Source organism: Ruditapes philippinarum, unplaced genomic scaffold, assembly GCF_026571515.1.
Source record: "Ruditapes philippinarum isolate M1 unplaced genomic scaffold, ASM2657151v2 ctg6343_1_1_1_1, whole genome shotgun sequence".
Classification (NCBI taxonomy): domain Eukaryota; kingdom Metazoa; phylum Mollusca; class Bivalvia; order Venerida; family Veneridae; genus Ruditapes; species Ruditapes philippinarum.
Window position 1 is genome coordinate 41000 of NW_026853854.1, and position 12480 is coordinate 53479.

Below are 12480 nucleotides of genomic sequence, written 5' to 3' on the forward strand. Positions count from 1 at the left end.
CAATACATTTCACCACACACATGGGCATGTGTTTTCTATCGTGAACAAACACGTGTCTGTGTTGTGGTGAAATTATTTATTGTAATTCACAATACGGATACTTTGAATTGGAGATATAGAGGATATTTGTTTAGTTCAGTGTAAGATCGGAATATATTTCAGCGAGTGAGCACTAAGAGGTATATGTCACGAGTGGCGCAGCCACGTGTGAAATATGAACTTTTGGTGTTCACAAGGTGAAATATATTTCAATCTTACACTAAACTAAACAAATTTTCTTTTATTACATGCAAATAAACGTTTTAAAAAGACATTAAACCTTATACTGAATGAAAAAGCGCGCCAAATAATAATACAACGTGACGTCATTTACGACGTCACGTCATTAAGTTGGTACCCAGTACTGTGCACGCTGGTATTTCACTGAAACAACATAAGGGGCTTAAATTCAAAACAGTGAAATTATCAAAGTGGTAATTTCACTGTTTCAAACAGTGAAATTACCAGTTTTATATCACTGATATATTTCTATAAACCACCGAAAAGCATGTAATAGATAAGGATAACATATGGATTCTTAAAGATTATGGGTGGAAGCTTCATATCGGTCGTCCAAACTATGTATGATATTGCGACACAGCTCAAAGCAAATAATAATATTAATATAATCATTTGCTCCTTGTATCTTGTATCGCATGAGAAATATTCATACACACATTTTTATTATTTTTGTCTATGTACTGTTTCTAACAAATAAATAGTGTTTATATACATGTTTGCTTTATGTATGATGCACTCATAGAAATGTAGAATCTGGGTTCAGAATTATACTTTGTTTACCCGCATCGATAGAAAGTGAATTAAACATTTAAATAAAATATATATATGTGTCAGCTCATTATCTTTTAAACAGTTCTAACGAAATTGGCGTCAAACAACATATCAATCAAATGAGTGAAACAACCTGCAGGACACTATATTCCTGACTACAATGTCAATATAATTGCAAAACACAAGACATTTTTACCTACTTTTATCGGTGTCACGATGTTCAGGTCAAACATGTTTGTCATTGAAATTATAAACATAATTAACATTAAAGTTGTACTGACGTACGTAGTGTCCTTTTGGATATTGAAGTATATGCTGCGTTCCAACAATTTTCCACAGTTGAAATCTACTATACAAAGTGTTAATTATCTAATATAATGTGATTTGGCTTTTGATAGTAAATGATTATATAAAGCCATTCGTTTATTTGTTGTACATCCTGAATTATGAAATCATGATTTATGTATTAACTTTAACATACAAGTATGTTTGTGTAAATGTACATTCATCATAAACTTTGTCACTTCATACTGTGTATGTTGGTAACACAGTGTCACGATGCTGCGAACATTCACATGTAAACATCTTCATTTGAACTCAAAACGTTGACTGAACCTGCCACCACAAAGACATTTTACGCTTTATATAATGCAATAGGCAATATAGTTGTAAATTATCCAGATTTCTTCATTTATATCGATAAAAAAATCAAGTATCAACCATATTGAGGCCTAACAATAAACCATAAAATTAATTATGTATTTGATAGACATTTTATTTTTCCATCTTTGAAAGAAATCAGTTTAAATTTGCGCGAGGCAACCCGATGTTAAAAAAAATGCTACCTTTTGTTAGTCTTAGAATTAATCTGCAAAATTTTCAAAACATTAAAACGTAAATCATTATTTGTAATCTTGAGTCCTAGCGTGTTCCCACTTTCAATGAAATTAAATAGCTTTTCAACTTTGGAATGTAAATAATCGAACTTGGGTTGTATTGACAAGTCGTATCGATCCACGTAATAATGAACACATTTGAACACATGTTTTTAAATAAACCTATTTATCATATTTTTATGACGTTAATCGCACCTATTAAACATATTTTCATTCTAATTACAGTTATCGTTCATTAAGTATAGGTCAAAGTTTAGTAGTACCTATTTACAACATTAAATTGGTCAGGCGCGGTAAATACATACTTATAAATTTCAACAAGCTTAGTGTTTTTAATTTTTTTATATATACTGATTCACAGTTTGCCGATTCACCAAAGTGAATGTGTTAAGATTCATTTGAAATACTACAATCGATACGAAAGCTTTTCCAATGTGTCAAAAAAATGTCGTGGCGTTAAATTTAGTAAGATATTTTAATATCTTCTTAAGACAAGACATGTATGAACCTCAATACGTTTAAAGTCTCACGCGTCTTTATCCGTTTTTAAAGTTTGTAGTTCGGAAGACATTTTGATTTAAATAGACTTAGACTGCGTTCAAAATTTAAAATGCTCTTAACGTTTTTTATTGTAAGTGGACGACTTTTGGTGAACACTTAGTATATGTTAGATAGACACTCTTAATGACAAATATTAATAAATAGAGATAAATAAATGAGTCGGTCCTTAAACGAACTATTTTCCCCAATTATTACATACATATACGACATGTTAAAACATCATTGATGTTAAACTGTATAAGACTGTTGGCAGTAATCTATGTGAAGTAAAACAGACAAGGATAGTACAAAGTTTAACACGACTTGAAATTTTATTTAAAAGTCTCCTGTATTATTCTGCCAACGCATACGTTAGACCTGGTTTCCCAATAATTTACAAGGATATATTTATAGAAACGTGGTAAACATTTAAACCTGTAAAGGCCTCAACATACAGACCGTAGGATTCTGAAGTACAACACCAATTTAAACTAAGATGTACAAACAAATCTTAATGTGTGAAGGCTACTATTTCTTGATTTCGGAAACCTTATGTCTAGATGTTAGGGATAGGACGTGTTCTATTTTGAAAATCTTGTCGTACCGATTTTTATAGACCTCCCACAATGACAAGTAACAGATAACCAAATTATCTCCTGATAATAGGTGTAATGAATGAAATTCCAGAACAACTAGGGCTAAAAGGTAAACATAGTAGTAAGATTGGGTAAAAATGATGTTGAAAAACTCTTCGGGAGACCCAAAATTGTGTTCGAATCCCAAATTATTCCGAAATGACTAAGTATTGAATTGTTCTCTAATTAGAGGAGGGGAGGTTGTTTGTAGGCTACCAGATAGCTTAGTCAGCAGAACCGCAGTACGGTATTCCAAGGGTCCCAGGTTTGAGTCTCGGTCAGGCTTCACATTATATATATATATATTTTTTAAATGGAAGTGTTTCAATCATTACTCATGGCGAAAAAAGTATTTAGTGAGTTTTGTATGTAAAGGATCAATGTTAAGGGATCCTTTTTAGGGGAAACCTCAGATGATTCTTACAGTGTAGAATTACCGTCTGAATGCAAGTGTTGTATAGCTTTGAAAATTGTACATCTTATCTCTAATTAGTGCTCTACAACTAAACCCTACCGTCTGTTGAGGCCTTTACATTAGAAAAATATATTCAAACAGCTTTGAATCCAAAATAAAAACATGGGCTATCATAACAAAAGGCTGGTTAACCTTAACGGTCATTCAGCCTCGCTTGAAATATATGATGATGACAAAGGCTATTATCAGGTTTTGTTCCAAAATGTTAAAAATTAGGTAAACACTGTTAAAATTTTGGGATAAATGTATCGATTTATCTTATTGCATCAAATTGTAACGTGTCTTATTATGAATCAACATGTAACGTTCCTTAATTTATGAAACAAATTGTGTCTCGATTATCAACAAACACACATTTACACCAACTCAAAAGAATTGTTACTTGTTGTATCGTCTTCAATTTAGTATTGGTTATAAGACTACATATGATGAAATAGGTAGGGGAGAAAGAAACAAATAACCCAAATTCACCATCTACCATCAGGCAACCACTTAACAGAGGGTCACCACAAAAAACATATGAATGGATAGCAGTCATCGATGCGGTATCATGATAAAGCAAAAACGTGAATAACAATAAGTATGCTTAAAGATGCAAAGCGATATTTATTTACAAAAGCAACTAAATCGTTTGGAAAAAAACATATTTATTCACTCATTTTTCATGAAATACAATACGAACAAAAGTGATTTCCGACTGTGACATAGTCCATCAATATTTGTAGTATCGCCCTTATAATTGTGTATTGATTTTGTATATGGTCCTTCTGTCAGTATTCATATTTCTTACGGTTGACAGATTGTTATCAATCTTGTATTATATTTCGACTCTTTTCAAATTAATAAACAAAATTAAAACGAATTCCCCTTTTGTCAACCAAAGATAAAAAAGGAATCACATTTCTTCTAAACTACCTAATCCGTAACATTTTATTGTTACTGTTTAAAAGAAATGTCAGTTAAGAATATTGCGGCTAACAATATGAACAACAGAGAACTACTATCAATATGAAACGTGAACCAGGCCAGTATACGTTTTAATTACAGTTTTATTTCACAGTTCAAAAGAGAAGTGAGAACAGATCAAGATTAAATCACCATTTAACAGTTTCAAATGTTTTGTGTACACAAACTAGGGCAATGCGTAAATTAAACAAATTGTTGTAAAAAAGAGTACATGTAGATGTTTCGGAAGCAGATTTATATGTAAAAAATATTTATCGATAATAGCTTAGCAGATTCCGAAGAAACATTAATGTTGCAGATGTCGAATCATCGTTCATTTCTAATATCCTTCATTAAAAACAATTAAACAATGAAAAGACATTGTCGTTCACTGACGCTTTAGTTGAGAAAAATATATGATAAGGAATAACAAATTTGCAATTTTTTGCTACTATCTTTTGCTTAGGTTGTTCAATGACCACAAGTATATTAGTTTTCTGTCTTCTGCTACGAAAGATTGATGACCTCTGAACTCAAAGTTAAACTTTCTTATATGAAGATGCCTGCGTCCATACATTCCGAATGCTTTGGATTTCTATGTGAGGTTGAATATCGCCAGGTCTTGGTGAGATTAAAAAGGAAAAAATTAATAGGATTAGTTTTTGAGTCACATCAATGCTTTACAGCTGTGCAATTTACCAATTTTTTGTTGTTGATTAGATATAATAAAATCACAACATGCATTACAAAAGGCGGCGAATAGTCTAATAGCTATCTAACTCCAACAGTCATGCAATCGATTTCGTAAATAACAGACAATGTCACTGCATTTTAAACAATTAGAACTATGTGTTGAGATAATTGTGGCCATGTATAAGTTAACATGTTTTTAAGAAGACGAATTTTTAAACATTTTAATAAGACTTAATGTCAAAATTATTTCTCCTTTTTTGTTAAATTATCAAAATTCAAATATATTGAAAAACCTGTATGATTTGTAAAATTCAACTCTTTTACACTTGGACGAAACGTTTTTAGCTTTTGATTCCATTTCAAGGACATTATGATATCATAAACCCAATAGAACTAAAATGCCATTACTTGCATCTGTTACATTCAAGCTTTTTACGGGCCATTGAAGGTGATTTCCCTGTTGCTAAGCCCATTGAGATTTATGCACTAGTCTTATGTTCGTTTGTTTATGATTTGCATTTTTTAAATTCTTTAAATATTTTCAATTGTCGGGGAAAACATTTTATTTCTAATTTCTGCTGTCTAAGTGTTTTTAGAGCTAGGAATGAGGTTTGGTACACCATTGACAAGTTTAAACTCTCCAGTAGTACTACAGCTATTGATCGTTCTAAGTCGGTGCACCAAATTGTCCCTTCGTCGGAAAACGTCTTTTTGCTATTTGTTACATTTTGGTTTTTACCTATATTTGCGTTTATTTTATTAATGTTCAGTTTACTTCCACGTGGAAGGTTTAGCTTAACTTTGGTTAGCGATAATGTTAGGCGTTTAATTTGGCGTAGGTTGGATAAGTTATTACTAAATGTTACGTTCTTAATATCTCATTATTGATCTTATAAATGTTTTCATTTTAAGATGACATCTTCAATAACCAAACCTCTTATTCTTTTCCTAAATAAACTGATATAATATGTTTTCTAATCTTAAATGCATACTAACCTAATTTTAATCTAGTTTTCTGTTTTATGTACTTATGTTTTGTGAGCAAACTGGGCAATTTTTATTCATTATATAATGCATATAATCCGTTTACTACTTTCAGAAATATTCTAAGGTTGCTACCTCTCTACATTCCTTCAACGTTATATCCCTTGTAATCAAAGACGGAATTCCACCTCTTTTGTCGGTCATCTATGCCCGTTGCTAGGCAACTATTCTAAAACATCCTCACCCTCGCTGCCACTGCATACAAGGTCCTCTTAATCGTTATAACGAATATCCCTCAAGTCGTTCTTCAGTTTGGGAAAACGATCAGAGTCACAGGGATTTATGTCAGGATTTATGTCAGGGGATTAAGTAGGGTAGTCCAGGGTTTCCCATTCCCACCCATTTAGAAGTTCAAGTCCCTTCCTAAGGATCGCCTGTTTTTGTGTTTTCTCAATAAAATATTCCTCATAGTATTAATGGTTTTACCTCTTTCGACCTTGTGACTTGTTAGATTTCCACGTCCATCGTAGGAAAAAAATCAACATTATAAGTTTAGATAGAGTTTTTCTATACTTCATCGGCCTCAGGGAGCTTGGTTTTGCCACTAGGCTGCTGATTGCCTTTTCAGCTCCGGTTCATACGACAACATGTATATCGATAGAAACGGTCCTTGATAATAAGTCATCTTCTTTCGAATCAAACCGTAAAGTGGATGGGTGGGCAATTTCAAACGACGTTCCGCTCAATTTGTTGGCATAAGATGTTGTAACCACCTGGCTGAAACCATACACTTATTTCTTATTCATGATCCATTTCTTTCTAAATAATTCTTCGATCAGATTTAAACAAACTTTTAACTTTGATAATTGTCGGTAGCCGTCACACTTCTACCTGCTCGGTGAGCATCTTTAACGCACTCTCAATACGATAAAGCTAATATGCCTCAAGCTTCTTGCAAAACATTAACTATTTCTCTGTTTCTTTTTCATAATGTCTCAGAATTGATTTTCCCTTTTTTTTGAAAGTGCAATTTTCGAATTTAAAATAATATTTTGAGAGATTGTTAGATCGTTATCACATGAAGAAAGTAACGTTGAATATGTGATCATAGGTAAGGTAATAAAATAGTATTTTGATTTTCTTACACAATACTTAATCACTTTAAAATTTAATGAAACAATTGCAAAAGAGCAACAGAGGCAAAAAGATGGTTCAGGTAAATAAGTAACTTTTTGGAAAGAGTAACAGGACCACCATAATAAAAATAACTTTTGATGAATAAAAATAGCAACTATTTCGGGGATAATCGTGCCTCCTTTCTTACGAATTTAGAATAAATTCATTTATTATGATGTGCCGTTAACATTTTTACATAAATATTAACGTCACTTAATATCTATTTGACAATTCACGAAAGTTTATGTAATCAGTAACCATGATAAGAGGTCAGAAGCTGAACTATTATCGGTAAAATGTGTGGTGTGTTGGTCCGTAAAGTCGGGCTTGAGGTAGTTTGAACAAAGAAAATAAATACATACGTGACATTTAAATCGAATATTGATTTCGTATTAAATTTACACCATGATGTTGACAAACAATTGAATATATCATGAATAGTAAAAATACACACAATGGATACCCCTTTTTTGTATAACCTAAACATGTAAACAAATAGTATTTTAATGCTTGGGGTTTTTGATAATGTTTTTGTCCAAAATATCGACTAAAAGTCAGCTTAAATAAAGTACATTTAGAGACATTGCATTTTTGTAATCAATACACCATTTATAAACTTATCGTTAAGGCTGAAGAAATCGATAGTACATAATTTGGTTAAAAATGTACATAAGTAGGATTTATTAAATTGATTATGATTGTCAGGCATATTCTCAGTTATAATTTTACCAGTTTGAAAATAGACTTATTTTCCATTGCATGTCAAATATAAATATTTGTTAAACATTATCACATATTAAATCCTCATCTAGAACCATATTTGTTATAGAACTACCTTTAATTTGAAATTAGGCGAGGTTATTATCATGATTGATATCCGGGTGTTCTGATTGGTCCTTTACACTACATAGCAATGGACTTCCAAATGTGGTTTCCCAATGTACAAAAAAAGTCCTGTATTGAATTTGTTTATTTACGGATCTACTGAATGGCATGTTGTCAAGTGTAATCACTCCGCCTATAACCTTGCATAATATATAATATTTGTTTTGTTGTTGTTGTTTTCTTTTCTAAACACTTAAAAATACTATATTTTCTGAGGGAAAAAACAATAATTAGTTAAACTATTGTTTCAACAGAATAAGTATCGTAAAATCAATCAATATATTTATCAACCAATTATCAACTTAGTTAAAATGGCTTAAATTTACGCAACCCTTATCATTTCTGTTGAGTTTTTTTACCTTTGTATCATATTGGAGACAGTCAAATTTATAAAAAAAAAGAAAAAGATTATTTAGAATAAAATCTTACCTGTTTATGTCGAAGCGTCTAGTATAATTCTACAATAAATACAAACTCGGAAAATCGCCAAAAATGGTTTTCCAAATGTTTTGCATAGATGTATTTAAAGGTGTCACCCGTGTGGTATTGATTATGTTAAACTTTATTTGGGGTAGTACATTCGTGTGTAAAATTATTTCAGTATCAAACTTAATACAAATATCTATAACAGTATATAACCATGCAACTATTAAAGGACGTACAAGTGGCCTAGATATATACTGGGTTCAACAGGTAATGGGCCTAATATAATTTGAAAAGTCATTTAAATATGCCCATTTCATACATTTAACATTAATAACAATTGAAACAGCAGGGGATTTCGGAAATTTCTATGACTGGTTCAAGTATGTCCGCCCATGTCTCTAGTGTTGTATGTGGTCCTTCCGACAATATCTATATTTAAGTTTGTTAGACAGTTATAAATCTTTCATTATAAACTGTTCGTGTATTTTTAAATTAAAATAAAATATATATACAATATTCCCCTTTTGTAAATCAAAACTTAAAGTAGAAATATCATTACTACTTTACTATAGAGACCGTTACACTTCATTGCTACTATTGCAAAACATTGTTAAAATTGTTAAAGAAGAATATTGCGGTTACAGTACGAACAAACAGGATCGAACAGTGCAACAAAATAGTATAGAATGCTAATTATAACCTTTTTTTGTTCAGTCACCCGGTATTCTTTAAAAACGCGCCTTAAACGAATTTGTTTGTACATTTAGCTATAAAATTCATATTACAGTACATAAATAACAACATGCACTAAAATGATGGCAGTTATTACAAATTTTGGTTAAAATATCGACAAAAGATGAAAAATTAGTTGTTGTGCGTGTCTGCTCCTAATGACATTTGAAATAGTGATGAATTAAATACTAGCCCTGCAGACCTTCAATGATATTATCTCTTTTTATTGGTGTTTATATGAATTGGTTATTATTCTTAAGGCATATTGCAGCAATAGTTTTTACCAATTTGAAAATAAACTTTATTTTCCTTTGCATGTCAGATACATACCGGAACATTCGTTATACATTATCACATATTACACCCTCTGTTTATACATGTATTTACAACTACAACCACATTTGCTATAGAACTACTTTATATCCGAAATTAGTCGAGGTTATTTTCATGATTGACAGCCGTGTGTTCCGATTGGCCCTTTACACTATATAACAAGGTTTTTCCAAATGTGGTTTCCCAATGTACTACAAATTTGTCCTGTATTAAATTTGTTAATTACGGATCTACTTAATGTTGTTTTGTCAAATGAAATCAGTCCGCTTAACCTTGCACAATATCTAATATTTGTATTATTTATATTTTTTCTAAATCTCTTCAAAAATACTAAAACAACTTCTGGTTAGATTATTGTACTTGCATAATAATTATCGTAAAATCAATCAATCAATCAATCAGCTTAGTTATGATATCTTACAATGACTTAAATTTACGCAACCCCTTCCATTTCTTTTGACTTTGTTTACCTTTGTATCATATTGAAGACAGTCAAGTTTATAAAAACAAATCAGGAAAAAAAGGTAATACAGAATAAAATCTTACCTGATAGTTTATGTCGAATTCTACAATCAATGACGCATATTGGTATAAAAAGTTGTGAAATCGCCAAAACAGGTTTTCCAAATAGGTTTTGCATGGATGTATTTATAGGTACAGTATTGATTATCCAAAACTTGCTAAAATCAAGAAATGGAGTTACCAAGCTTTGAGTTTGTACTAGTCCATTCGTGTTTTAAGGGATAACCATTTCAAACCTAATACAAATAGTAATAACAGTATGTAAGGAAGTGCAAGTGGCCTAGATATATACTGGGTTAAAAAGGTACTTAGCCTAATACATTTAATAAGTCATTTACATATTTAACATTAATAAAAAATTAAAACAATATCGTTGGTACAGTAGTGGTTATCCTAAGCTTGCTAATATCAAGAAATTGAGGCACTAAGATTTGAATTTGGACTAGTCAATACGTTTTAAAGGGATTTCACCATCAAAATATATACAAATAGCTATAAGAGTATATAACCTTGCTAGGCTGTTAGAACGTGCAAATGGCCTAGATATATACTGGGTTCAACAGGTAATTGGCCTAATACATTTTGAAAAAAGTAATTTAAATATGATCATTTCAAACATTTAACATTATTACCTATTAAACCAGCATTTCTATGACTGGTATGTCCGCCCATGTCTCGTGTGTTGTATGTTTTCCTTCCGTCAATATCAATATTTAAGGTTGTTAGATTGTTATCAATCTTTCATTATAAACTTTTTGTGTATATTTAAATAAAAAAACATACATACAAAATTCCCCTTTTGTAAACCAAAACAAGAAATAGAAATATCGTTACTACTTCACCATCTTATTGTTATTATTGTAGAACAATGGCAAAGCAGAATATTACGAACAGAACAGAACAGACACATTTTGAAGTGCAACAGAATGGTATTAAATTATAATAGTTACCTTATCTTTTCAGTCGATCTGTGTTCTAATCAACCGCTGTGAATTATTTTGTTTGTACATCACCTTATATAATTCATATTAAATCACAACATGCACTATAAAGACGGTGGTTATTACAAATTTTGGTTAAAATAACGACAAGAGATGGAAAACTAGTTTTTGTACCTGCCTGTTCCTTATGACATTTGTAATTGTGTTAAATACTAACTCCCCCGTCTGGAGGCCTGCATACCTTCAATGATATTTTCTATTTTTATATATATATATATAAATTGGCTATAGTTTTCAGGCATAATACAGTTATGATTTTACCAATTTGAAAATAAACTTTATTTTCTTTGCATGTCAAATATCTGGTTAAAATACATATTTATTTTAGCTCGATTGCGAAACAAATTCTTGCAACTTATATTAATCACATTCGAGTCCGCTTCCTGGAACCAACCAGTACTAATGTCATATAAAGAAACATGGTCGTGATCCCAGTAGGGTTCGAACCCATGATCCCTGGGTTGAGAGGCAGACACCTTAACCACTAGGCCATGCATGTCAAATTTCTACATTCGCTATACATTATCACATATTACATCCTCTGTTTATATTTACATCTAGAACCACATTTGTTATATAACTACTTTAAATCTGAAATAAGTCTAGTTTCGATTGACCCGTTATAATACATTTATAACTGTGGTTTTCCAATGTACTAAAAAGTGTCCTGTATTAAATTTGTTTATTTCGGATCTACTTAATGTTATATTGTCAACTGAAATCAGTCCTCTTAACCTTGCACAATATATAATATTTGTATTATTTTTATTTTTTTCTAAATCTTTTCAAAATTACTATAATTTCTGAAAAACAACTATTGGTGTAACCTTTGTCATCGTAAACTCAAACAATCGATATATCAACCAATTATCAATTTAGTAACAATTGCTTAAATTTACGCAATCCTTATCATTTCTGTTGCCTTCACATACCTTTGTATCATATTAAAGACAGTCAAGTTTATACAAAAAAAAAAATGAAAAAAAAAAAAAAAATGTGATATAGAATAGAAATTTACCTGATAGTTTATGTCAAAGCTTCTCGTGTAATTCTACAAACAATGACGCATAATGGTATAAACACTTGGTAAATCCCGAAAACTGGTTTTCCAATATGTTTTGCATGGATGTGTTAATAGGTACAGTATTGAATATCTTAAACTTCAAGCAATTGAGCTACATTTTGTTTAGGTTAACATAGTAAATCAGAAAGTTTTTTTTAATCATTTAAATCAGTGGCTACTTTTGTAAATCCCCTGAACATGTGTAAAATTTGTGCATGCAATGTTCATGCATTTTGGTATAGAAGGGGTATAAATTGACCGAAAATGATAACTTTAGCCCATTTGCAAGGTATATCTTACCTCTTGTTAGAACTTAGCAATTTTATATTTAAAAATAATGAAA